At 50.6% G+C, this 25203-nt stretch overlaps 1 protein-coding gene across 5 annotated transcripts in view; it reads left to right on the forward strand.

Annotated features, from left to right (window-relative positions):
* Nucleotides 1-961: 961 nt before the first annotated feature.
* FBXL16 (F-box and leucine rich repeat protein 16) overlaps nt 962-25203 on the forward strand; it is a 94248-nt gene continuing 70006 nt past the window's right edge. The window contains exons 1-4 of one of the 5 annotated variants that reach the window (XR_010920351.1): nt 982-1083; nt 1189-1302; nt 3506-3617; nt 15558-15886. The gene's annotated coding sequence lies outside the window, so the exon portion shown is untranslated. Of the gene's footprint in view, nt 1084-1188; nt 1303-3505; nt 3618-10269; nt 10509-14382; nt 14694-15557; nt 15887-25203 lie in introns of those variants that run through there. The other 4 variants (XR_010920353.1, XR_010920352.1, XM_067551092.1 and 1 more) reach the window with 4 other exon arrangements.

Raw genomic sequence — 25203 nt, forward strand, 5'->3', positions numbered from 1 at the left:
GCCTAGGAGACACAGCTGAATGGTACTGATTGTGTCCAGTAGAGGGCAGTGGCCCATATGCTCAATATCATTGCAATAGGAAGCAATTTCGTCAGGGATGTATTTCCCATCACAGGGTGAATCCAAGAAATGCCTGAGGGGCAGGTATTTTGTTCTCGCCGTCTGATCACTAAACATGGAACCTAGCTCTCCTCCCACTTATGCTGATGTGAATTAAAAGCAGCTCGGTCATCTGTGGAACTACCCCCGTGTGAGAGCAAGTATCCAGGCCTTTTAATGGAGGGGATTCAAGGATTAATGGGACTTGGGAAGCAGCAGCTTGTACGAGAACGAGGCAGGTAACTTCCCACAGACACACTCGGTCCTATAGTGCCTTACTCCTTACTCTCACCCCCCCGTTCTGTTCTCACTTGCACCCCTGCAACCGTTTCAGCACAGTGGGGTGTGGCTGGCTAGAGGTAAGACTAGAATTAGGCCCAAACAGGAGTTTGGGGCTTGTGCAATGATTTTATGAAAGTCAGGCCCCAGTTCCAGCCCTTGGGGTAGCTGTATCAGTGCAACCCTCACAATAGAGCTAGGCTAAGCTGCTCTTTGAAACTAATTGGCGTTAGGCACCTAAATCCCTTGGAGGATCTGGGCCCAAGTGAATTGCCCCAGGTCACACAGCGAGCCAGTGGCAGAGATAGGATCGTTCCCCCTTCCCTCTGCTCTGAGTACCGAATGCCAGGTTCCCTATGAACCTGGACTGACAACAATGGGAGGGAAAAAAAGATGAAAACATGTACATATGCATATAGGGAAGTGTCTCCATCCCAGGGTGGGCGGGCCTCACCTGTGCCTAGTTAGCCTCCTCCCAGGTGAGGGGTTTTGGCTTGGGCAGCAGTGGTTGGGTCAGGTCAGGTGACTGAGTATCACATGACAACAGCCCCAAGGCAGGGCTTTCTATAAGAGGGAGCAGGCCTGGGAAGTGGCCTAAAAAAAGGCTGAGGGGGAGAGCTTGCATCTGGAGCAGGGCTACTGGAGCTTCCTTGCCTGGGGGAAACGGCTTGAGAGAGAGCCAGCACCTGAAGCCCTGATGCAAGGGTAACTGGGGAGCCCTGGGGAAGGGAGCTAATGGGTTTATGAAGCCTGGGGCTGAGGGTGAAGAGTTGAAAGACTTTGTTTGCTTGACCTTCTTGTTCACCCCAGAAGCAGTGGGTGGACTCCAGGATGTGGCTGGAAGCACTGGAACTGGTGCATCCAAGAATGGGAGACTGAAGTGTTCCCTGCTAGAAGAGGGGAAACTGAGACACAGAGCACCAGGTACTGAGATGCTTTTGTCATGCTCTACCTAGGACACTAGGGTGTTACCACAAAATACATAATAATTGCTCTGACCTATGTGAACTACTTCCAAAGAGAATAATTCCTTCTCTGCCAGGGCATTCCTTGCTCACTGCTCTGTTACAGGTTCAGAGCAGGCAGCTGTTGGGATACTGACTGGTAGGGCTACGTTAGCCCCCCTCTCCATGCAGCTGCAGGATGACTTAGCAAGGGGTGCAGGTGCTCATCTTGAGAGATGGGGAGTGCTTCTGTTTTGCTCTATTTAGCAGGCATGTTAAAAGCACTCAAATTTCTCCCACTCACAGCAGAGCTGTTCTTTCCTTTTTCCTTACTCCCCTCCCATGCGCCCCTGCAGCTCCCTTGCCTCACCCACTCTCTCAAGGCACCTGCATCCATTCCTCCGGGCCTCGCTGTGCCTCTTGCATTGGGGCCATTGTCAACAGCCCCTTTCTCTGACCCCACTCCAAACAGCTGGCCCCTCTCTTAAAGAAGCCACCTTCAAGAGTGATCCCCTTCTCCAGCCTTCATTTTACCCAGCAGAGTGGCTGTAAAAGAGGCGTTCATCCAGTTCCCCACACCGATAGCTGACCGTCTCCCTCTTCCTGTAGCACAGCCACTGCTCTGGTATGGGCCGTAAAACCAGTTCTTGCTGCTGCCGAAGGCACCTCCCGGCACCTTGTTCTCGTTGAGCTCTGTGTCGCCTGTGGGGCTGCTCTCATCAAAGCATCCCCGTGCACCCTGGTTACTTCCTTATCTCTGCCAGCGGCTCCTCCGAGAGTCCTACAGATTTCATCGCTTCTCTTATAGAACAGAATAAGGGTGAAAGCTGCAGGGTTTTATAGAAATTGCTCAATAACCTGTGGGATTTAAAAAAAAAAAATTACTTCCTTTCTCTATAGGCTTTTGCCCCGGTCCAGAAAAAGTATTATTCTCTGCTAAGCTCCCTAGGTGCTGGAACTGGGGGTGCAGGAGGTAATGCCACACCCCTGGCAGGACGTGGTTTCCAACATATCCAGGGTTTACCTTTTGGTTCAGTGGCTCTCAGCCCCCCTGCTACGCTCTGTGGAGGGGTCTGAGAAACCTACAGAAAGGTGGTGGTTTTCTGTTGGATTCTGCAGGGCTCTTCTAGAAGGGTTGGCTCTCAGCTCTTGTTTTCTAGCTACCGTCTGCTTCCCTCCCCTCTGAGCACCTGTAGCTGCCATTCAGGCCGATGGGCTCTGACTAAGGATTGGGCCTGGATCTTCCCAGGTATAGAGGCTCCTATTTCAATGGAGATTAGGAGTCTAAACACCTTTGAGCAGCTGGCCCTCACAGCTGTGCTTTGGGCACCCCACTGGGACGTCTTTTTCTCCTGCCACTAGCGGCAGAATACCTTGCCCCAGGCTGACACTCCGGCAGGGCGGGAAAGGGAAATTCATTCGGCTCCAGTAAAGCATGGCCTAAGCCAGTGCCCCTCCTCCCCCGGTTGCCATGGGGAGCCTTATGCAAGCCAGACAAAGGTTCCATTGGGATGGGCCTAGGCGAGGTGGCCTAAGCTGGCATGCCATGTACAGCTGTGACCTCGGTGCCCTCAGTCGTCTCAGGGGGCTCAGGGCATCCCTGGGCTCCAGCAACTTGCCAAAGGCAGCTGTGGCCTGGGGGAGAGGCTGTGGCATGGCTATAGGTCGGAGAACTCTGGGCTGCTGCCTGGGCTAATTGGACAGGGGAGGGAAATGCCTGTGTTAAAACCCAGGCCAGGAGCTATTCCCAGGCCACTTCCGCTGGCAGCCTTGTAGAGGCTGAGCTGTGTCACTCAGGGATAAATGGAGGGCCAAAGCCGGGCCTTACTCAGGTGGTGCTCGCAGGGCCAGGCCCTGAAATCCCCCTGCTCCCTTTTCACCCAGATCTTTTCCGGAGGGCAGCTCCTGAGTGGACATAACACAGCGGGGCCATGCCATTTACCCCAGGAAAGGGTCGAAAAGGGGGGTGGGGGTTAGACCCTCTGGAGTGGGTTGTATTTTTCCACTGCTGGTGAATGCCCTATTCTTCAGGCCTCCGACTCTTTGGGAAGCAATGGCCCCAGCGCCGCACCTTGACTAGGCCCCGAGAGCCACCTCTCGGTGGGATTTGCCTGAGTAAAGCACTGGATGGGTGGCAGCAAGTGGCCCCATGATTTATTTGCTTGCATCCATTTGTTTTCCAGCTCGTGGGTCTGGATTCTGGATCGTGGCTGCACAGCGCGCTCTGGGATGCTGTACTAGAAAGGATGGACTCCAGGAGGTCCCAGCATGCTCCACCACCTGGATGGAGGATAGGTACTTTTCTCCTTCAAAGGAGGGGTGTTTGTAACACTTCCCTGGCAACAGAAAGCCAGTGAGAGGAGGGGAGGCTAGTAGCATGACACTGTCTGAATGGAGCTGATCTTAACTCAGGATCTGTCACCACCGGCTTCCTTCATCTTATGAAACACGCACTGAGATCGTGCCCGGCAGTTCCACCTGTGTGTGCCGTAGCGAGGCTGTATTGAACTCTTGTAAAGGTCTTCAAATGCCCTTGGTCTGCAGTGACCAGCTGCTATTGCTGGCCTGGGCACTCTGAGATCTGTCAAAGCAGCTCAGACCTCATTGGGAACAGCCCCGACCCCACGAGCACCATGCTTCACCAAGCTGCGGGCTCCCATGCCCGGATGGGGCTGTAAATGTATATGCAGGCCTGTCTGGGGTGTCTCTGTGGGAGCAATAGAAGAAAAGGTCTATGGACAAAAGCAGCCAGAGGTCCCTATTGATCTCCAATAGGAGACAGCGTGGTGATGAGCCAGTTACACTTGACAAAAAGCTTGGGTGGGTGGGGGAGAAATGACAAGTGCCAAGGACTAGCTCTGGTCATTGTACGTGATAAAGAACCCATGTTGCAAGCTGTCTCTCTCTAGGGAGAAGTAACCATTAGCCAGGGCCGAGGGTTTACCCACAGCTTTGTTAGCATGTGGAATAACTTGCTTGCTGCTGTTCTGGGAGCTGACAGTGATTCTGAATTGGATGTTTTTGGACCCATGTCTCTGGTGTAGAAAATCAGTAAGTAGGTAATTCTTGCTTGTGAACTTTTGCTGCTTTCTGTCCTCAGTGCCCATGTGGATGTGTGCACGTCTGTCTCTGTGTATGCCTGTGTCTGTGGATGAACAGAGGGATGGTTCACTTGTTAGGGCACTAGTCTAGGACTTGGGAGACCTGTTTCAAACCCCTCCTCTGCCACAGACTTCGTATGTGACCTTGGGCAAGTCACTTAATCTCTCTTGGCCTTAGTTCCCCTCGGTACAATGGAGATGATAAGCCCTGCTCTCCCGCTCAGGGGTGGAGTGAGAATAGGTATATCAAAACATGGGAGGAGCACATAGTCTGGAGCTGGGGGCTACTGAAGTACAATAGATTGTGTGTGCAGGCAGCTGTCTGCATATATAGGAGTGTAGTGGTACATGTCTGACTGTATATAGGTGGGCGTGCATGGCTATGAATATTCATGTACCTGGTTACGGCTGATCAAAGGCTGCATATGATGCCAGTCGCTGTGCTAACTGCCCTGGAATCCTAGACAAATCCCTATCTCTGTCCATCATGGTATTCTCTAGAGTTCAGTATACAACAGGCACTACTATTTTTTGCATCTTCAGCATTTCCCTCTGCACCAAGGTCTCTGGAGAAATTCTTCTTGTAGTTGGTACTAGGCATGTTTCTTGTCTTCTGGCAGTTATCCTCTGGGCAGGGGTTGAGGGAGATCATTGAAACAGCACTCCAAACCAACACGCTGAGGCAACTAAGCAAGTGGGATAAAGGGAGTCACCTGAATCCTCCTGGAGTCTGATTTCTGCTTCAGCACAAGAGAGAGGGTGAAAAACGTGAACAGAGATGAGGAGTCAATGCAGTCTACAGTCTGATTCAGGAGATTACTGGGAGAAGGACAGCTTCATCCACTGAAGTCAGTGGGTTTACATACGCCGAGGGTCTGGTCCCTTCTATAGTGTTTTATGTGTGGTGGTGTAAAAGACTGCCCCAGAATTCTAGAAATGATGGAGGCGAATCTTTTTGTCTCTTTAAAGGATGTCTGAAATTATTTTAGCAAACATAGTGCGGGTGCAGGAGGTCCCTCTGATGGTGCTGGGGACTGAAGTTTTTTGCCCACCTCCCGCATAAGAAATGCCAGCTTTCCCCCATGTTGGCCCTCGCCATTGGGCCTCAAATCAGTAGTAGGTCAGGGGGAGCCTTTCTAGAAGTGAGGAGGCAATTCTGTATCCATGGCCCAGTTCGGTCACTGACCTCTCTGCATGTGGACACTTGCCCACTAGAAACTGGGCTGAGACTCACCAGCTTGTTCCACTCAGGCCCATGACCAGCCACTAGATACGTGGCCTCTGTTCGCTGCTGACTTGGGCTCTACATTATGTTATCAGCGTGCAGCGCCATCTTCTCCCCATGCTCTGCATCTCAAAGCAGGTAAACCCTCCAGCTCAGATGGCTCCGCTTCCTAGAACGTGATAGGCCATCTGTCTCGGGTGGGTCCCTGCATCCTGGCCTGTGCGTGCGTCCATCAAGGTGACATGTTTAACTCTGACAAATGATGTGTCCTAGCGCAGCTTCTCCTCTGGGACCAAAGGTGGTTCCTGCAGAGGGGCTGGCGGAGAGACGTAGCCAGGTGGGTCACTTTGGATCCCCAAAGGATTTTCCTCGCCAGTCACCTGTTTCTAGCCTCTGGGACAAATGGGAAATTGCTGCAAAAAACCTACTGGAGAGGTAGGCTCGGCGCGCCCTCTAGTGGCCAGAGACAGGAGCACAGACATGGCTCTGCTCTTGTGTCCATCACACACTTTGAGCTTACCTATGTAAGCTGTTCAGTGACCTCCCTCCAGCTGACGAAGGCACTGGCTAGGCCAGGCTTCGAGGAGGGTCCACCTGCCTTTGGAGGACCAGGGTCCTGCTTTGTGACTCATCCGCTGGAATGTGTGAAATGTACGTACAGCAAAACCTGCTCCTGGAGACGGCCAAGTCTTGCTCTCCAGAGCTGGGACTTAAGTGCAAAGTTCAGACCCAGATCTGAACGTCCCTAGAACGTTCAAGGGTGTGTGGGGCTTTGGGTGAGGCTCATCACTAGCTAAACCATCTCTGGCAACTGATCGCCAGCTGGCAGGTCTAAGGGAATCCGTGCGGGACTTCTCCATTGAGCCACTGTGTAAAGTCTCTTCTTAGAACAATGCAACAGTGACTGTTTCTAACCCCTGACGGGCCCAACTTTTCCACCTCTGCTCATGATGAGTAATGCCTTACTCCTTGAGTAGGCCTGCTGATTTCAGTGGCGGTGTTAGGGGTAGGACACATGTCAGGCTGAGGAAGGATGGCAGAATTGGCCCTTTGTAATTTGTTAGGTGCTCAACACTTTACAGACCAATCAAGAGGTCCTTGTCTCCCCCCCACCCCCCCTCCACCCCTCGCCAAGCGAGGTCTGATGCCCGCACAGGCATGGCACAGGGACTGCTGGCTGGGTTGGAAGGCAGTTATGAGAATCTCGCTGAAGTCGTTTCTGTAGGGCTGAGTGGTAGCAGTGTGTGTGTTGTGCATGGGCAGACTGAAATGATGCTGTCTGAGTACAAAGAGCCAGGGCAGAGGACATGAAGGTGAGACAAGAGAGGGCTACACAGGAAATGCTGGGAACAGAAGTCTGTCTCAATAGCCGAGCCTCAGAGGTCACTACTGACTCAAGTGGCTATGTTAGAGAGGGGTGAGATCGATTGGCAGGGAGCAAGTGATGAGCCCAATCCAAGCACCCCTGAACTGTGGGCAACTTCCTGGAATTTCACAGGGCCCTGGGGAGCCAGCTTGTCAAAGGGACTCGGCAGCCAGCCGCACCCTTTGCGCAGACAATCCAGCCGTTTCCCTGAGCGCCTGCCAGGGCAGCAGAGACTCAGCACCCACAGCTGGGGCTGGCTTTTCCAAAGGGCTCAGCAACCTGGCACGTTGTGCTCCTCTGACAAACCTTGTCCTGTCCCTGTGAACCAAAACCCTGGCTCAACACGCGCGCGCACACACACACACACACACACACACACACACACACACACACACACACACACACACACACACACACACACACACACACACACACACACACACACACACACACACACACACACACACACACACACACCCGAGCTCTGTAGTTTGAAAGTAGCCTGCTCCTTAGAGCTGTCACTGTAACATTAGCCATGGATTATTGCCCCAGGGAGAGTTGCCATCTTCCCCTCCTTTGACTGCTTTTCCAGGAACTTAGCATTCCCTTCAGAAGGCTCTTTCCTGCGGCTCTCCCACGTGCTGTTCTCATTCCTTTTATTCCAGGCAGTGGAGTGGGCGAGCAGAGCGCTAGGCAGAGATTGAATTTCTCTGCGCCCCTCCAGCTCAGCCGGCTGAATGGGTTCTCATGGGGCTGCTCTTGAGTAGCCAGTGTTGTGGCTACCCGTGGGCACGCTGCAGGAAGAGCTGGGCTGGGGAACTCGTCCCGGCACTGCCTTCACCGCGACATCGAACACAGATCTAAAAACCTTGAGTGCAATCCCGCCTGTCCCCCGGGCTGTTAGCTAATGTGTGCCGAGCCCAGGCACTGGCTAACTGACCTTCACGCTCTCTGGGCTATAGCTGTGAACGCCAGAGGGCCCCCGCGCGCACACTGGGATGTGCTGTCTCTGCACCTACAGATTCCAGAACACACACCCCCAGGCCCAGTGGGAGAGGCTCCTTTGTGTCTACACACCATAATCAGAGGCTGTCTGTACCCCTATGAACCCTGCACCCCCCCATGCCACACTGGAGGGGCTTCTCTGCACCTCTGACACAGCAGCATGTGTCTGAAACAAGCACAAATGTGGCTCTCTTGTGGCCAGGGTTGGGGTTGGAAAGGTGCTCTCGGTAAGTGCTCAGCTCACAGGTAATGTTCTTGTCTAGGGCCTGTGAAAACTCAGGATGCCATCCCTAGGGCACCTACCATCTCACCTGCTGATTAGTCACTGGGCAGGGCCTCACTTTAGGTGGAACAGGAGCATCAGCCTTCCTGGAGGAAACTAGGCCTGGTGATCCACCGGCATAGATGGGGCTGGGGTCAGGAGAATCCTGGGTGTAAATGGGCTGGGGTCAGACTGATGGGACTGGCCAAAATGCCCAAAGCCAGAAAGGAATGAAAATATGATCCCATAACAGTGTAGGCAAAACCCTAATGCACAGATCCTGTCTCTGTTTCCCACCACCGTCACCTGCAGCAGGATGCTGTCTGACCAGCAGAGGGCAAGAAACCCCAGTGCTACCTATGTCCAACAAACCTAACATCTCCCACCCAGCCCCCTCCAGTGGAACAGGGACATCTCTGGTGCAGAGATGTGGGTCTGGGCCTGGGGTCTCAGGCTGTTTGCAACCATTGCCAATAGAGCTGGTGCGTGGGTGGGAGGAGGTGAATGGTTTTCCCATCCTGCAAGGATTCCTGAGATTTCAAACGTTTTCCTGTCCCGAATCGAGGAGAAAAGTCCACTTGAAAATTTTTGTGAGCCAAAGATCTGGCAACATTTCAGATGTGGGTCAGCAGAAATGTTTTGTTTCCATTTCGACCTTTTAAAAATGTGAACAAATTTCTGACTGTCAATTAACATGGATCTCAGAACCAAAATTCTTTTGAAGCAAAAAATGGTACTTTTCCTTTTGTTGATTTCAAACCTCCCCCCCACCAATTTTTTCTACAATGGGAAATGCATCGACACCGACCCTTTCTTGGTTTCCATGAATCAGCATTTTCTGATGAAAAAAGTTCAGTCAAAAAATTCCCAACCCCCCCAAATCACCAACTTCCACTGAGCCCTTAATGCCATTGCGTATCCAGGCAAACTGATGGTCAGCACTGAATTAATGTCCAGTTGCAGAAGGATGGTGCTTAGGTGGGTTAGGAAATGAGATGATAAATGTGTTCTCCGTATTCATTATTTTGTGATAGCAAGTTGAATCATGGATCAAGACACCGTTGTGCTAGGTGCTGTAAAACACAGAACAAAGAGACAGCTCCTGCACCAAAGAGCTTGCAGGAGTCTTTATATTTTCATCTGTGCAAGCCAAATCCAGGGCTGATGTCAGCAGGCGTAAGCCCATTGATTTAAGTGGCACTCTTATGCAAGGCTGTATTTGGCCCTGTGCTGGCAGGAACGGGGACTAGTAACTGCTTGATTTAGAGGAACGTGATTTGCGGGAACAGGAGGCTTCGTCCAAGCATGCGCTCTCTATCTCCGGCCCATGGCCACGGTTTGACTTTGGCTGGGCTGGCATTGCAATGACACAGTCCTGGAATTTGACCCCATCATCGCTTCTTACCCCCACACACTTCCTTCGGCAGCTTAGCTGCTAGCAGAAAGATGGGCTGGGTTCAGTCCCCTCCTCTGCCAGAGACTCCCCGTCTGACCTTGGATGAGACATCTTTTGGGCTCAGTGCCCCATTTGTAAGATGGGGATCATCCTCCACCCTTTGTCTGGATAGACTGTATGTCTCTGGGACAGGGCTGTGTGTGGCATAGCTCACTGGAGCCCAGATCTCAGCGGGGCCCAAAGACACGATTGTAATACTAATGTAGAGTGAAGGGGAGCCTTTTAATCAATGAATGTGTGTGATATTGATCTTCCCTTCTCACCCACTATCCTCCCCAGGATTGGTCCAAAGGGCTGGTGACTCTAGCAAAACTCCGTTATTACACTATGTATCTAGCCTGGAAAATCCTTCCTCTGTTGCTTCAGAAGGAGTTTGTCTTTCCACCCATTTTGTATGTCTGTCTATTCAATCTTTCCATCCATTCCATCTGTCTACCTATCTAATCTATCCATCATAATCACATTTACAATATGCCCATCCCCATGGTGTCTGGGAACTGTGGCACTTCTGTTATATATGATTTCTTCCTAGGAAAGAGGCCTACAAGAGTAACATATCAACACTATGCTGTTCCGGGGGAAAATTACTTGCCCATCCCCTGGCCAAAACCCACATGGAAGGATGAAGGTCCCGATCCTCATTGAAATCTACATGCATGCAGCCCTGCACCCAAGGAGATGGGGCTTTGCATGGGGAAAAGGCAGACCCTGCGCTCATGGAGATTATTGTAGGATCAGGGTCTGAGTACATAAGAACATAATGGCCATACTGGGTCAGACAAATGGTCCATCCAGGTGCTTCAGAGGGAATTAACAGAACAGATAATCACCAAGTGATCCATCCCATCGCCCTTTCCCAGCTTTAGGAAAATAGAGGCCAGGAATACTTTGGAGCATGGTTTTGCATCCCTGCCCATCCTGGTATGGCAAGTGTGTACCCAGGGTCCTGGGGGAGAAGGGCGGGGAGGGGGTTAATTTAAAAAAATATTTAGGGACCTAAAGATGCAGATAGGTGCCTGGTGAGGTTTTCAAAATGCCAAGGCTGTTTTACCAACCCTGGGGCTCTCCCCTTGGTCCCTAAAAAGAAAATATTTGCTTCACTATTCACTTTGCCCCTGTGCCCATTGAAAGCGGCAGTGGGGTCTGCTCTTTCATAGAGCTGGGGGCAGCAATGGACATGGCCTGTGGATCTGGGATCCAAGGTTTCGATTTGGGCCAGCGCTGCTCCCTGCATTTTAAAGCTTCTTTCAATGGTGAGTCACTCTGCCGTGCATCCTGAGGGGCTGCGTTTCATTTGTATTAGCCTGGTCAGAGCCACCTTTGTGGAGGTGACAAAAGCGTCTCTGATCCCAAGAGGGATTTTTGAACGCAAGGCCAGTGGATCTCTAGGACCCCAGGGCTACGTATGAGCAGAATGTCTGCATGCCATTGCAGCAGCCCCCAAGGGGAGAGTCGATTAACATGTCAGGTCTATTGCATTGCCAACTGAGTGCTAAAAACAACTCCTACAAGAGGTGTTCACGGTGCATTGGTGAGCAAGGCAGCTTATTAGCCTGGTCTGAATTCCCTTTGTATGTGCCAGGGACTTCGACTGGAGCACGCGAAGGCTTCTAAAAGGAAGCAAGTGGTGAAGGCACTCCAGGTCTGGAGTTCTGTGTCTGCCACGTGTGTCCTAGGAAGTGGCATGTTGTGCCTCCGTTTCCTATCTATCTAATCCTCTTTCCTTTGTCTATTGAAATTGGAAGCCTTCAGAGGAGGGACTGTCCTTTACGAGGTGTATAGGCCGTGCCCAGCCCAGTGGGGGCCTGATCTTGGCTGGAGCATTTAGGTGCTACCACAGTAACATAGTTCTGTCTACTAACTGATGACTGGGCAATGGAGTGGATCCCTCGACTCCTTCCCCCGGCAATCAAAGCTCTGCAGTCTGGGAATACACCTAGCCAGCAGATGCTGGACATTACTGAGGGGTTGTTCCAGAGAGTCACATGGTACTACTATAAGGATGCCCAGGAGCAAGGGTTTGAGCATTCAAGCCGATCCTCAGCACAGTTATGTTGTGCTATCACTGCTCCCTGGAGGCTGTGAGTTTGAACCCTGCGACTGTTGTGTGTGCTGTATGTGGAGGGGGAATGGGCTGTTTCCTGGTATCTACAACCCTGAGTGTGCACAGTTCTCAGCTGTTCTCATCTGGGGAGCAGTGTTCCCTGGGATCTACATACAATATGCAATACCACAAGTGCCTGCACAGGTTGGTAAGTGCTACACCGTATCATTAGCTAGGGTCTAGTGCCAATGCACTTACCGTATTGCAAACCTCAAATAGCCAAACATGAGTCAGGCTCCAAAAAAATCACAAGACTGTTAAATCACGAGATTTAAAAACAATGACGACAAAAAACCAGCCAATCTTGGGTTCTTTTCTGCAACCAGGAGAGTTAAAAGCATCCTTTATATAAATGAGAGTTGATGTTTTCTTGCAAGCTCTTGATTTCAGCAGCTGGGGCCTTTAAGAAAAACTCTGAATATCACAAGACTCTCAGTAAAACGGCAAGAGTTGGCAACGCTGATTTACTCACTGCCTGGGCAGCTCTTGTGCACAAATCTTCTGTCTGCCATGGTTTGAAAGGTGGTGCCAAATTTTTTTAAATTCAAGAGATTTCCCCCACCCGACTGGTTCCTGGAGTGAAATACCATGCTGGTCCCCTGAGCTAGTTGCTGGCCGACCCCCTGAAATCTCCATGGGAGAACTCAAAATGTGAAGTAGAATTTCAGCTTTTATTTAATAAACACAGGGTGAGAGTTTGGCCTTTTCCTCGCAAAGGAAACCCATGTAAACAGCCATGAGGGAGGAAAGAGGCAAACAGCTGGGCCCACTTCTTTAGCAGGAGAGCACTAGAGATCTCTTTGTCCTCCAGCTCACCCATGTGAAATGAGTCAGTTAAACTGGGTGGGCCCCAAACCTCAGACTTGCCTGCACGCAGCGGGACAGCAGAGTGAGCACTTATCAGACATGCTCCCTGGGCTGGAGGCAAACAGCTGTTTTGCAAACCCAGCCCCAAATGCTGAGGCTGGCCTGGGCCTGCTGCTTTTGGAGGGGGAGGAGGGACACACTACAGGAGCCTTTTCCAGGGGAAAAGCCACACTTTTCTATTGCTTGGAAATCGGGCTTGAGCAGCAACCTTTGGATCCCTGTCTAGATTTCAAAAACCCCTGGTTTGGGGTGTTGCTGTTGGTTTGACTCATCACAGAGATGGGGTCAGCTGCAAAATTTGGCTCTGGCCCTTCCGAGGTGTGGAGATCCACAGGTTTGGTTTGGACACATCCCTAATCTTGATCTTCAGGATCACCCTTTTTGCTGCTCTCTGCTTCTGTTACATGTTCCGTGGGCCAGTAATGGTGACGAAAAACTGCTGTGGATTTTAGAGATGCGAGAGAGACACCTGAAAAGATTCTATTTGCTGGACTAGTTTATGTAGGTCCTTATACCAGGCTCATCGCTGTCGTATCTGAGCGCCTTTCAGTAGTACATTCAGCAGCATAACTAACATCTGTCCCATGTTTTGTTCTCTCTCAATTTTTCTTCAGGCGCAGAAGCATGTGCAGTGGTGTGTCTGGTTTTGGTAGATGTTGCTATGTATTTATGGCGAGAAGGCAGGCTAACGAAATGTGCCGTGCACTAGGAGCAGAGGTGGTGAGGTTTGGGTGTCCTGAGTTCCTGGGAAACTTCATTGCAGGGCCTTGGACAAGCCTGCAAGAGAGCTCTGTCTCCTGCACGATGAGTGTTACCCTCATTGTAGAGAGATCCATTGTGCCAGAGGAGCAGAACTGTGGACCTGTCCTGGAGCTTTTGGTGATCTTAAAATTTAGATATCCAGGCCATGGAGTGTCTGGAAGAGAAGGACCAAGACCTTGAACTTGATTCAGTATTTTATGTAGAGAGAGGAGGACAGATTTGATGTGCTCACAGTAGAAAAGATCCATCCTTGAGAACTGTTAAGGAGTAAAGATGGTCTCCTTTTCCTCCACTGTCATCTGCTCTACCTCGGGGAGCTCTGTAAATTGGGCAAAACACTTTCACAATGGAAGAAAGGCTAGCTGTAGCAACAGCATAGGGGCTATCCGTAAATTACATTACCCCGCGAGATCTCGTGGCAGCGCGCACTGCCTCCAGAAGGTACAAGGCCGCGCATCGGGCGCTGTCGCGAGATCTGTGTACTCTGGTGGCAGCGCGTGGAGCGCTGTGTGCACGAGACACAGCGCTCCAAAAGTGCCTAGTATTTCAATTTATGGTATGTATGGCCCACTTGAAGTACATTTAATTCAAATCTGGCCCGCCCTAGCAAATGAGTTTGACACCCCTGCATTAAGCATTCTTGGGCCATTTGCAAGCCCCACCCATCAAAGTCTGTGACACTTTATAACATAAAACAAACCTGAAGAGTGAAGGACCCAGCCACGCCCAAATGTATTATGTAGTTTACAGGTAGCCTGTAAACCCCACCCTCAGGTGGGGTTATTCTAATTAGGGGTAGAGTTAAGGCCACATAGCTATAGTTCTGATCTTGATGGCTGGTCATCTGAATTGGCTCTGGAGAGACCTAATTTATTTTTAATCTTGATTTATTGCAACCATTTTATTTTGCAGCCTCATCTGTGACTTGTTTTGTGTGATCATATGTGTGCATTCAGCAACCACATCTTATGCTAAGCTGCATAAGCAGTACTCGTTGCACTGCAACAGCCTGGATTCAGCAGGGTTTTTACTTTGTGCCTTCCACTCCCCAACCTGCAAACCAGCGCAAGGGAGATCAGGGTTATCTGTGGGATGCTTCCAACTTCTACTTGCGCTAGGAGCTGCAATGTGAAGCTTTTGGTAGAACAGGCTCTTAATGAGTGCACTTGCCTGATGCAATTTCTCTACATTCACTATCACTTATGGCAAAGTCTTGACGTCCTCACGCAGGCAAAACTTCCCTTGATTTCAGTACGAGTTTGCCTGAGTATGTGGGGGGCTAAAGGTGAGTAGCAACCTCAGCGTCTGGCCCCTTAGCCTGGATGGGAGTTGTACCTGAATAAAGAATTCCAGGATTAGACCCTTGGTGAAATGAGCTACCTGGTCCCCTAATCAGACAATCCACAGACTCTCTTTGGGTTGTTCTAATCAAATGAATGTTTCATGCCCGGATAAGAACAGCTTTTTGGAGAGGAATAGTTGTACAACATGGATGTGTTTCAACTCCTGCTAGAAGGCTTTATGGTAATGTTAGCAGGGGGTTGAGGTGAGAGATTAAAAAAACCTCCACAATCAAAATTCATTCATAATCCGAAAGGAAAACAATGTTTCCTCTCAAAAATATTAACACCAGGGATGTGATGGATCTTTGAATCATATTCCAGTTGGGGAAGAATCCAGCCTTCTTAAAGACACTGCAATTCCTTGGACACTGCTGCTTGGACAAGCATGGATTGGGACTAGCCTTGTTGAGAGAAAGCATGATCCTGTATCTAGGACACTAGACTGGGCCCTAGGTTCAGTTCCTGGCCATGTCACCGAGCTGCTGGGTGATGTTGGGCAAGTCACTTTGCCTCTCTGGTCTCAGTTTCGCCTCCTATCCTTTGTTTAGACTGTAAGCTCTTTGGGGCAGCACTGTCTATATGTATGTGCAGTACTGTCTATATGTATGTACAGCACCTAGCACACTGGGGCCCAAGATGCTATATTATAATAATCATGGGGTGGGGCCTAACCTTAGGTAGCTTGCACAGGCAGGTTTACAAGGTTAGGTTCCACGTCTTGAATGTAACTTGATGTTTTTCTAGGAGGTCCATGTGACAAGCAGAGCATCAGGCTAAGGGGCTCTTCACGATGCCCTGCAGTGCCAGGCCCATCGGCCATGTGGAACGGTGGGAGAAGGGACGCCAGGGAGCCTGTGAATCTGGCAGTGACTATGCAGGTGTTTTTCATGCTCCAGCAGAAAGGCTGTTTAGTTTCACTGAAGACATCTGCGTGAACATTGCTACATAGCTGCAGATTTCTGCCAAAAAATGCAGGGAAGCATTTCTTTCTCCAGTAAGATTTGCCCAGAAGGGAGTCCGGGTGGCGTCTGTGTGTAGCACCACCGCATGCATTCGTCTCTCTGACTTAGCATGGCAAACACTGGCCCAGATCAGAGACAAGAACACATAGGAGGGCCAAAGTTAGGCAGAGAATTCCACTGCCTTCAAACTGCTTCATGGGGCGGGAGTGGGTGGTAGCTCCGTGCGACCCCTGGGGAAAGTGTATGTGTCTAGAGTCAGTCACAGAGCACCAGGGCTTCACACACCAGTCACAGTGCCTCTGTGCTTGTGGGCCTCCCCTCCTGCATGCAGTTATGTGCCCCCATTGCTGTAGTATCTGCGCACCTCCCAGTCCTCCAACTGCCCAAGTGAAATATGGCTGTGCTGTTATCCCCATTTATGGATGGGGAGCTGAGAATCAGCCAGGAAGTCTGTGATGGAACAGGGACCTGAACCCAGGTTTTCTGAGTCCCAGGATAGCAGCCTAACCATTGGGCAGCACGTCCTTGCTGGGAGCATAGCTCCATTGGCTCAAAGCACCAAACTCTCAGGGTCTAAGAATGGGTGGGTGGGTAAAGTCAGAGATTTTTAGGCCAGAAGGAACCATTGTGATCATCTAGCCTGATCTTCTGGATACATTTCACATCTAGCATAGCATTCTAGAATGTATCTGTTAGAGAGATATCCAGCCTCAATTTAAAGGCTCCAAATGAGGGAGAATCCACCATGACATTTGGGAATCTGATCCACTGGTCAATTACCCTCCTTCTTACCAATATAGTCTTATCTCCAGTTTGAGCTGGATGATGCTCTGTTGCCTCAAGCTCACCTCCCTTGAACACACCATGGGCAGAAGAACCAGGTTCTCCACCGCTTCCATGGTCCCTGCAGCCGAGAGTGGAGAGGACACACTATCGCCCCCCTATTATTGTTTCATTCCATCTCATGACTAACGCATGCATATTCATAGCACGTGTCAGGATGTCTTTGAGTCAGAAAGCACTCGGAATGAAATTGCACCCTTTAAAGTAGGAGATAATGTATTTCCAAGTTAGCATTTCTTATAAGAATCATCTCCTTCAGAGAGATGTGCCATCTAATAGCTGCTGGGCCCCATGCAATTTCGCTCATAAATTGATTTCATGATTAAGATAAAAATGCAACAAATGCTACAACATTTTAGCTATTATGATGCCACAGAGTCTTCTGCTTGTTTGTCTTCAATATCGAGCAAACCCTATGAGCTGCTTCTTGGATTTAGGTCTAGCACAGAATGGAGGATTTGACTTGCACCTACTTACTTCACGCTTCAGCAGCTCAAGAAAGTCCTGATTCTTTGGGCCTGATTCTCCTCTCTCTCCCTGCAGTGTAAATCAGGAGTAACCCCACTGGAATCAGTGGGCCTGATTTGCCTTTCACTCACCCCACTGTTATTCAGGAGTAAACCTATGATCATTTTCCTCCCCCAGCTCCTTTCCCCCACATTTTCCATTTTGCCACTGAAAAGGGAGGGGGGAGGGAAAATGATGCACCAAGTTAGAAAAGGAAAAAAAAGGCGAAATTTTCTATTTTCCATTTTGTTGCAAGACCAGTAAACTTAGAAAGAAGAAATTTTGTCAGGAAAGTTTCTGATGTGGGGAAAAAAGGTGAGTTTCCATTCAAAACATTTCAACCAGCTCTAGCCCCAGCATTGCAGATGGGTTGGGGCCATGTGCAAAACTCAGAGCCAGATGTGCAGTCCAGTTTCAAAGGAGCCCCGCATTAGGGGAGTTTCAGATCTTGAGGTTTGGGTCAGGCTGAATTGTGCCCTTCACTGCAAATGACAGCCCCTTAGCGTTGTAGGTGTCGGTCACTCTCCATCATAGTCTCTTGTTGTCATGATTGATGCTGCATGAGATCTTTTCAACTCTGGCACAATCACATTGAAGTCGTTGGAGTTTTGTCTCCATGGGGACCTTAGGGTCTGGCCCACAAACACAAGGCCATATTCAGCACTGCAGCCCCACCGGTTTTCTGTCAACGTATTTCCATTGAAATTAACGGCATGTTGGAGGGAATGCAAACCTGCTAGCTTCAAGGCATGAGCTAACCTAGTGGTCAGGAAGAAACTTTCCCTGGGGACAGATCAGCCTACCCCTGCCTAACGTGCGGGTTTCTTGCAGCCTCCTCTGAACCAGCTACTGCTGGCGAGAGTCCAAGTCTGGATACTGAACTACATGGACCTCGCATCTGGTTTGTGGCAAGTCCTGTATGCCTGTGGTGTAATGGGGAGGTAAACTAGGTACCCCGCACAGAAAAGAAGCATGTGCTTGACTTTTGCCTAGTGATGGAAGTGAGGAGTGTGCCTGCTGCCCGGCGTGCTGCATGTTCTGGATAGCGGAAGTGAACACCTGCCAGCCTTTGTTAAACTAAGGAGTTTTGTTTGCAATGCTAGGGTGTGATTGGGCAGTGCCCAGGGCTCACCCCTCTTGGGCTTCGTGCAGAGCTGCACGGGATTGCCCAGGCTGGGCTCCAGGAGGCACTGTGCATCAGGAAGGCAGGATGTCTGCTGGGAGCACCATCCCTTGGGAAGATGCAGTGTGATTTCCCCATTCTGGGGTGGATTGTACCCCGGGGGCACCAGCAGAGACTGTAATTGTGCCTGAGATGCAGGTGAAGGGGGATCCTGGTGCCATCCCCTCTTACAGGGCTGGGTCATGATCTAGCCCTCGGGTTTCACTCCAGGAAACTCCCATTGACTCCAGGACATGGTCTCTTTAGACAAGGGCCCCAAACCAATGCCCGGATCCATATGCTGGAGTGTTTGAAATGCGAGTCTCGGTTCTGCAGCTCGGTCCGGTCTCTCCATGGCTACACGGGCGTGCATGGCTCTGTACAGAGGAGTAGGGAGGCAAAGTCCTTGCCCCCCCGGGGGTTACCGGGGAAATGAAAACTGTCTTCGTAGCCTGGTTCCAGCTCCTGCCTCCCCAAGGTGCGTAGGCCCCAGCTCACCCCATTCAGGTTCTGTTGGCAGCAGAGCACTGAATGCAGCAGGGGGGACGGCAGGCCCTGAGGACAGACAAGCATGCCTGAGGTGGGCTGCATCCTCAGCTGGTAGAAATCATGCCAGTAACTGCAAAGGAACTCTGCTGCCTTGCACAAGCTAACCCTGGGCAGGGAACCGCTCCCCTGCCTCAATCCTAGCTGAAAAGCTGGGGGATGCTGAGTGCTTGTTTGAATCCATCCTCAGGAGCACTGGTTCCTCTCCCTTCGGAAGCACCATGCATTGCCCTGTGAGCACGCTTTCCCTCCAGCTCCACTGTTCGCGCTCTGCTTTGGGGCACATGCCTTCCCCCTGATCCCCATTCCCAGCCCCTCGGGTTTGTCTCATCCCTGCCGTAAGCTCCCTGCTGGAGATGCATGCTCAGCCTGTGCTCTCCATTAGCATTTCTGAGCCAGGCTGCCAATTTCACCTGGTTGCCATTTATTCTGAGCTGAGACTAATTAGCCCCTTGCTTGGATGGCCAGGAAATCGGAGCTGGGCCGACAGCCACTGGGGGGCACTGTGAGTTACCCGTGTTGGCATGTAGCTGCTTTCCTTTCAAAAGCGACCCGGGCCCCCAAACCCATCAGCTCTCTGTGCTGTTATTCCTGCCTGCGTGACTCGCAGCAGTGGGGTCCCACGGCCTCCGAAACATGCGCCATTTCCATCTGCTGCCACCTTTCCCGCGCCACACGCGGTGCCTGATCCCATTAGGGTTAGAGCAAACCCAGGCAAGCACCCTGCCCGCTGAAGGAATGGCAGCGCTGGTGACATGAGATGGAAGATCATGTCTGAAGCAATGCGGCTCCACTATTTTCTCCTGCTTTCCAACCCCGCCCCCCAGGCCCTTTAACTCCCACGCCTGCTGCCACAATGCTCTGGGCTCAGAAAGGACACGGCTTGTCTCCAGTGAGAGAGTGGCTCTGCGGGAATCCATGGGGCTGTTGGCTTCTATGGAGGAAACTCAGGGGTGCTATGGAAGAGGGTCTGGCTGGGTTACATCTCCAATTAGCTTGGATTCCATTCTGCTCAGATTCCCTTAGATGGGCTGTCATGGGCGACTGGCCCCTTTAAGAGGGGGGGAGGGGGATCCGGGGTTCAATGCACCTGGACTGATTATCTGCTGCCCAGGTTGGTTTAAGGGGAGGCCAGGTTAGTATAAGAGGGAGATGGCTGTAGGTGGTTGGCAGAAGCCTGCCAACACTGCAGAGGTCAGCAAGGATCCTGCAGGGTCCTGAGTCAGCTGGGGGAAGACTCCAGCAGAGGAGGCCAGGGGAGAAGGCCAAACTCCAGGCAAGAGGTGCCAGGAGAGCAGAAAGCCAGAGTCGGGGAGCAGGCTGGGCCTAGCCGAGCCTGGGATGAACACCTTGTAAATCAGACTTTGTGCAGGATGTGATAAATTGGACCTCAGAAAGGGGAATGTTTTGAATCTCTGGCCTGTGTGGACTTCTTAAGGGAGCCTGAGTTAAAGGGAAACTGAGGCAGGCCTCAGCAGAGCCACACATGGCCAGAAGGGGGTGCTAGAGGGCAGGCATGCCCTTTGACACCTGCTCTGCTGACTAGGCAAGGGAGTGTGTGTAACTTGCATGCCAAGGCGCCAGAAGAAGGTGACACTTCAAAGCAGAGTGAGCGTTACTTCAACTTGCAGCTTCGTTAGGATTTGATCTTCTCCTTTACCATGGTGTAACTCAGGAGTGACTTCCCTGGCATTAATGGAATTACATCACGGTCAAACTGGTGCAAGAGGAAAATCAGCCCTGTGTGTGTAAGCGACACCAGTTTAGGTCAGGACTACACTAGGAAATTAGCTTGGCTATAACTGTTGCTAATGGGGGTGAAAAATCCGCACCCCTGAGTGACTCAGTTAAACCAACCTGACCCCTAGTGTAGAGAGCGCTAGGTTGATGGGCGAATTCTCCAGTCGATTTAGCTACCGGCTCTTGGGGAGGTGGATTACCTCCTGTTGGCGTAGGCAGTGTCTTCACTGAAACACTACAGTGGTGCAGAGTTTTAAGGGTAGAAAAGTCTTTGAGCTTATTACCCAATCAACAGAATGGGCGTACGTAGGTCTAAGGGAGTCTGGTTGTCGCGTGGTTTTGCACCTTACTTTTACTCCAGTTCCATACTGCTGTAGCTCCATTGACTTGAGTGGAGTTATTCCTGATTTATATCCGTGCACATGAGAGGAGAATCAGACCTTGTCTATGTTAGCGTGTGTGTGTGGAGGGGGAGTGATAAATTTCACGGGTTTACACATCCTCTCTGAATTTGTAATTCCCACTAGACACCTCTTTGGGTAGCTAAATACCTTTGTAAATCTGGCCCAGCAGCTTTATATACATTAGCCAGTTTATTAGCTGCCTGGGCTATGCCTAAACTGCAGCTGGGAAGTGTGACTCCCAGAGCACAGATTGACTTGCACTAGCTCTGCTCAAGGTACCATGCTGCCTGGGCAGTAGTTTGGGCTGGATGCCTGAGTCCAACCCTGCCTGATCCTCCGGCTCCGAGCTTGGGTGGCCAGCCCAAGCCGCTGCCCGTGCGGCAACATCCACACTGCTACTTTTAGTGTGCTAGCTTGAGCAGCGCTAGCGTGTGTTTGTCTGCCTCCACTGAGAAACGCACCTCCTGACTGAGGTCACCCAGGGTCCTGCATCACAGCCACCATCCTTCAGGGGAACTATGCTGGTTGATAGGAACTGAGAAACTAATAGGATAAGTCAAAGTCAAGATCAGAGAGGATTCTATGCCCTCCAGGCAGGGGGGATCAGGAGTAACTTTACTGACACCAAGTGAGTTTATACCCATATAAAAGTGACAAGAGAGGAGAGTCCAACTCAGCATTTTGTCCATCTTATTAGCATCACCGTAGTATGAGCATCTCCCAGGAGTGAGACCACTAGGTAGTTGCAAATGTGGTTATCTTTTTAAGATTATTTTTCTTTAAGAATATCACTCTTAATTTTGAATTTTCTGGCTGGTCAGATTGTGTTGAAATGTGACTATCCTCTGATTATAGAGGATTATAATCCTCTGATTATATTTTTGCATTTCCTTTCTTTTCATTTGTTTAAATTTGTGTTTCGCAAAGATCAGAAGAATTCCCCCATGAACCCATTAAAAGACTCTTAACTAGGTGCTGGCATTCCAGTGAATGACTCCGTTCCATTACCAGTTATTGCAGGATTCTTAAAAATGTCTGTTGTTCAGCAGATGGCCCATAATGGTTTCTCTTTAGTGCAAACCCACGCTTTGACTCATGTCAAGCCATCGACCAGAACATGATGATGATGATGATATATCCAGGTCTATGCAGATTTAAAAATATGTAACACATAACTGTGCAGAACTGGGGTTTTAAAGATTAACAACCCAGCCATTCAAAAAAAAAAAAAATGCCCGAATGGTTGGATTTACCGGATGAGCTAATAATCTGGACTTCCTCAGAAAAACGTGACTCAAAATAGCTTGTGGCCAATTCCAAGCCTACATTGCAAGGGAGTTTCTTGCATTTGTCATTTCTGCACAACGCACCACTGGACACAGTGAGCTGTTTCTGTTAAGGAAAAGCCTGGCACTGGAATAAGAGGTGTTGCTGCAAGTCAGCATTGAAGGGCATTGTCATAACTATGAATGGGGAACCCAGGACTGGAACAGCATGGGGTGCTGCAGATCAGGACTCAGCTGTGTGGAGGGAACAGCAGAGGTGCTACAGGGCTTGATTTGGAGGGTTAGCAGAGACCAGTTCAGAGTAGTACCATTTTATACAGCTGGAAGTGAATACACCATGCAGTGCGATGGACAGTCAGGCCCTGTATATTGTTGTTTTCCATAATCTGAAATAAATCATCCAGCCAGTGAAAGTCTCACTTTGCTCTTCCTGTTTGGGGAAAGGTAACGTTTCCCACTCTTTGGACCAGTTTGTCAGGGGAGTGACACCGATTTACACCAGCTGAGGATCTGGCCCTTTATGCTGTGAATGAATTTCTTTGTTTACCTGTCCTGACCCACTGCAGCCAATGGGAGTGTTGCCTTCAGCAGGTGCAGGGTCAACCCTTCATCAGTGAAGTCAGTTTCACTTTTGTTACTGGTCAATTTCATTTCTGGTTCCTAGCCTGACAGTGATTGGGCTGTAGACACTGTGTGTTTGACATTATTGTTACTAAGAATCCTGTTTGTACAGCACCCAGCACCATGGGGGCTGGTCCCTGGCTGGGCCTGCCAGGTGCTACTGCAATACAAATAAGAATGTATATCAATAATACAAATTAAAATCAATGGAAAACGTTTCTATTGGCTTCAGGTTTTCTAAATACTTGTTGTTTTAATGAAAGCTACACTTTCTGGCCAGTTTGGTTGATGGAATCCCCTTAATATTAATGGGTCTTTAGAATGAATTGCTGCTGTTTCACACATGCAAAAGACCTCACAGAACACAGATGCTGGTCCTATATATAAGCATGTGCATAGCGTTCTCTTGAAAGTGTTAGCCCAGAGCACCTCGCGAGCGAGGCCCTACCAGCTCTCTGCATGTTGGAATGAGTCACAGATGTTGGGGGTGCCTGCCTTGAATGGGTAAGACCACAGGAAGCCAGATCCTTGGCTCTGGGTGGTAAGCTGCCAGGGGGTGGGCAGCCTGCCTAGTGGGTGGAGGAGGACCTTGTCTGGCAGGTGTGGTGGCATTTCAGGGTAGTGGTTAGTGCGGATCCAGGAATCAGGCACCAGGCTGAGAGTGAAGCTGAGGAGCCAAGCCAAGGGTCACGATATGAGTCAGGAGTGGGGCGCCAAACCGAAGGGTAAGCCAGGGGCAGGGTGGAGGAGCCAAGCCGAAGGTCGGAGCCATGATTGGCAGCAGGCCAGGGAGGCAAGACCAGACTGGAGCGGACAGGAGTCAAGGCTGTTGTGGGAGTGTATTATTTGTACCCTGACCTGATGGCTACCTAAGTGGACACTTACAGCAGGCCTGGTGCTGGACACTGGGTCAAGTGAGGCTGCCTACAAGGAGCTGGAAGTTGGCCACTTTCACTCAGGGGCCTCACTGGCGGCGAGTTCCTAGGACTTGGCCGCCATCCACTAGATAGTAGAAAGTGTTCAAGGTCGTAAACAAGATAGTTGTGTGAGCTAAGAAGCTACCAATAATATGTAAGCTGTTTCCGTGTGAAGTAGGTGAAATCATATAATAGCCAATTAGCAACTGTGTGAATTTTGTAGGCAAAGAGGATTAAAAAGGTATATAAGCTGGGAGGCAAGAGGGAATAAATGATTCTGCTTGCAATCATACTGGTTGTTGTGCTTTATCCGTCCTGCATCCTCTGTCATCAGCAGTGGAGCTCTCCCTCATCCTCTGCCATCAGCAGTGGAACCCGACAGGCTGTGATGAGGCTGGAAGAAGGGCTGGAGGCAGAAGCAGGGAAGCACCGCTGTGGGCTGGGGTGTGTTGAGTGGCCACTGTGCTGCTGCAAGACTCAGGTAGCAGGCCACAGACTCTCCTTCCAGTGCAGTTTGGAGAAGGCTCATTGGGCCCAGCTGAGCCAGCTGTGCTCCTGACATGGGCGAACTCCCTTTGCATCACGCAGCTCTGCCAGCGTGCCTCACTCCTGCCTGGCAGCCCCGGCTATTCCCGTCCTCCCCCCAGCCGCATTCCTAGCTCTGCTGCTCGCCTGGATTGGTACGGGGCCACATGGAGTGGGGGAGCAGGAGCTCTGGCTACTCTGCCACTGCCGCAGCAGCTGGCTAGTGGCGTCACTTCCACTCCTTGAGTCAGGGAGATGGACTCGGGCTCGGTCAGCGTGGGAATTCCAGCAGGCTGCTCAGTTCCCCGTGCCGTGCTTCGGGTGAGCTACCTAATGTCCAGCACCTGGGTTCTTTCCACCATCTGGAGTATTGTGTCCAGTTTTGGGGCCCCACTACAGGATGTGGACAAATTGGAGAGTCCAGCGGAGGGCAACCAAAATGTTTAGGGGCTGGAGCACATGCCTTATGTGGAGAGGCTGAGGGAACTGGGCTTGTTGAGTCTGCAAAAGAGAAGAGTGAGGGGGGATTTGATAGCAGCCTTCAACTACCTGAAAGGGGTTCCAGGGAGGATGGAGCTAGGCTGTTCTCATTGGTAATAGATGACAGAACTAGAAGCAATGGTCTCAGGTTGCAGTGGGGGAGGTCTAGGTTGGATATTAGGAAAAACTCTTTCACGAGGAGGGTGGTGAAGCACTGGAATGGGTTACCTAGGGAGGTGGTGGCTGGGATACTTTAAGGCCCGGCTTGACAAAGCCCTGGCTGGGATACTTTAGTTGGGGTTGGAATAGGCGACGTTCTGAGGTTCCTTCCAACCCTCATCTTCTATGATTTGTGGAGCAGGCTTGCGAAGTGAGATGGGCCTGGCGTTGCACCTGG

The sequence above is a fragment of the Emydura macquarii genome, unplaced genomic scaffold (assembly GCF_026122565.2).
Source record: "Emydura macquarii macquarii isolate MOO-44397 ecotype Brisbane River unplaced genomic scaffold, CSIRO-AGI_Emac_v2 contig_1348, whole genome shotgun sequence".
NCBI lineage: Eukaryota > Metazoa > Chordata > Testudines > Chelidae > Emydura > Emydura macquarii.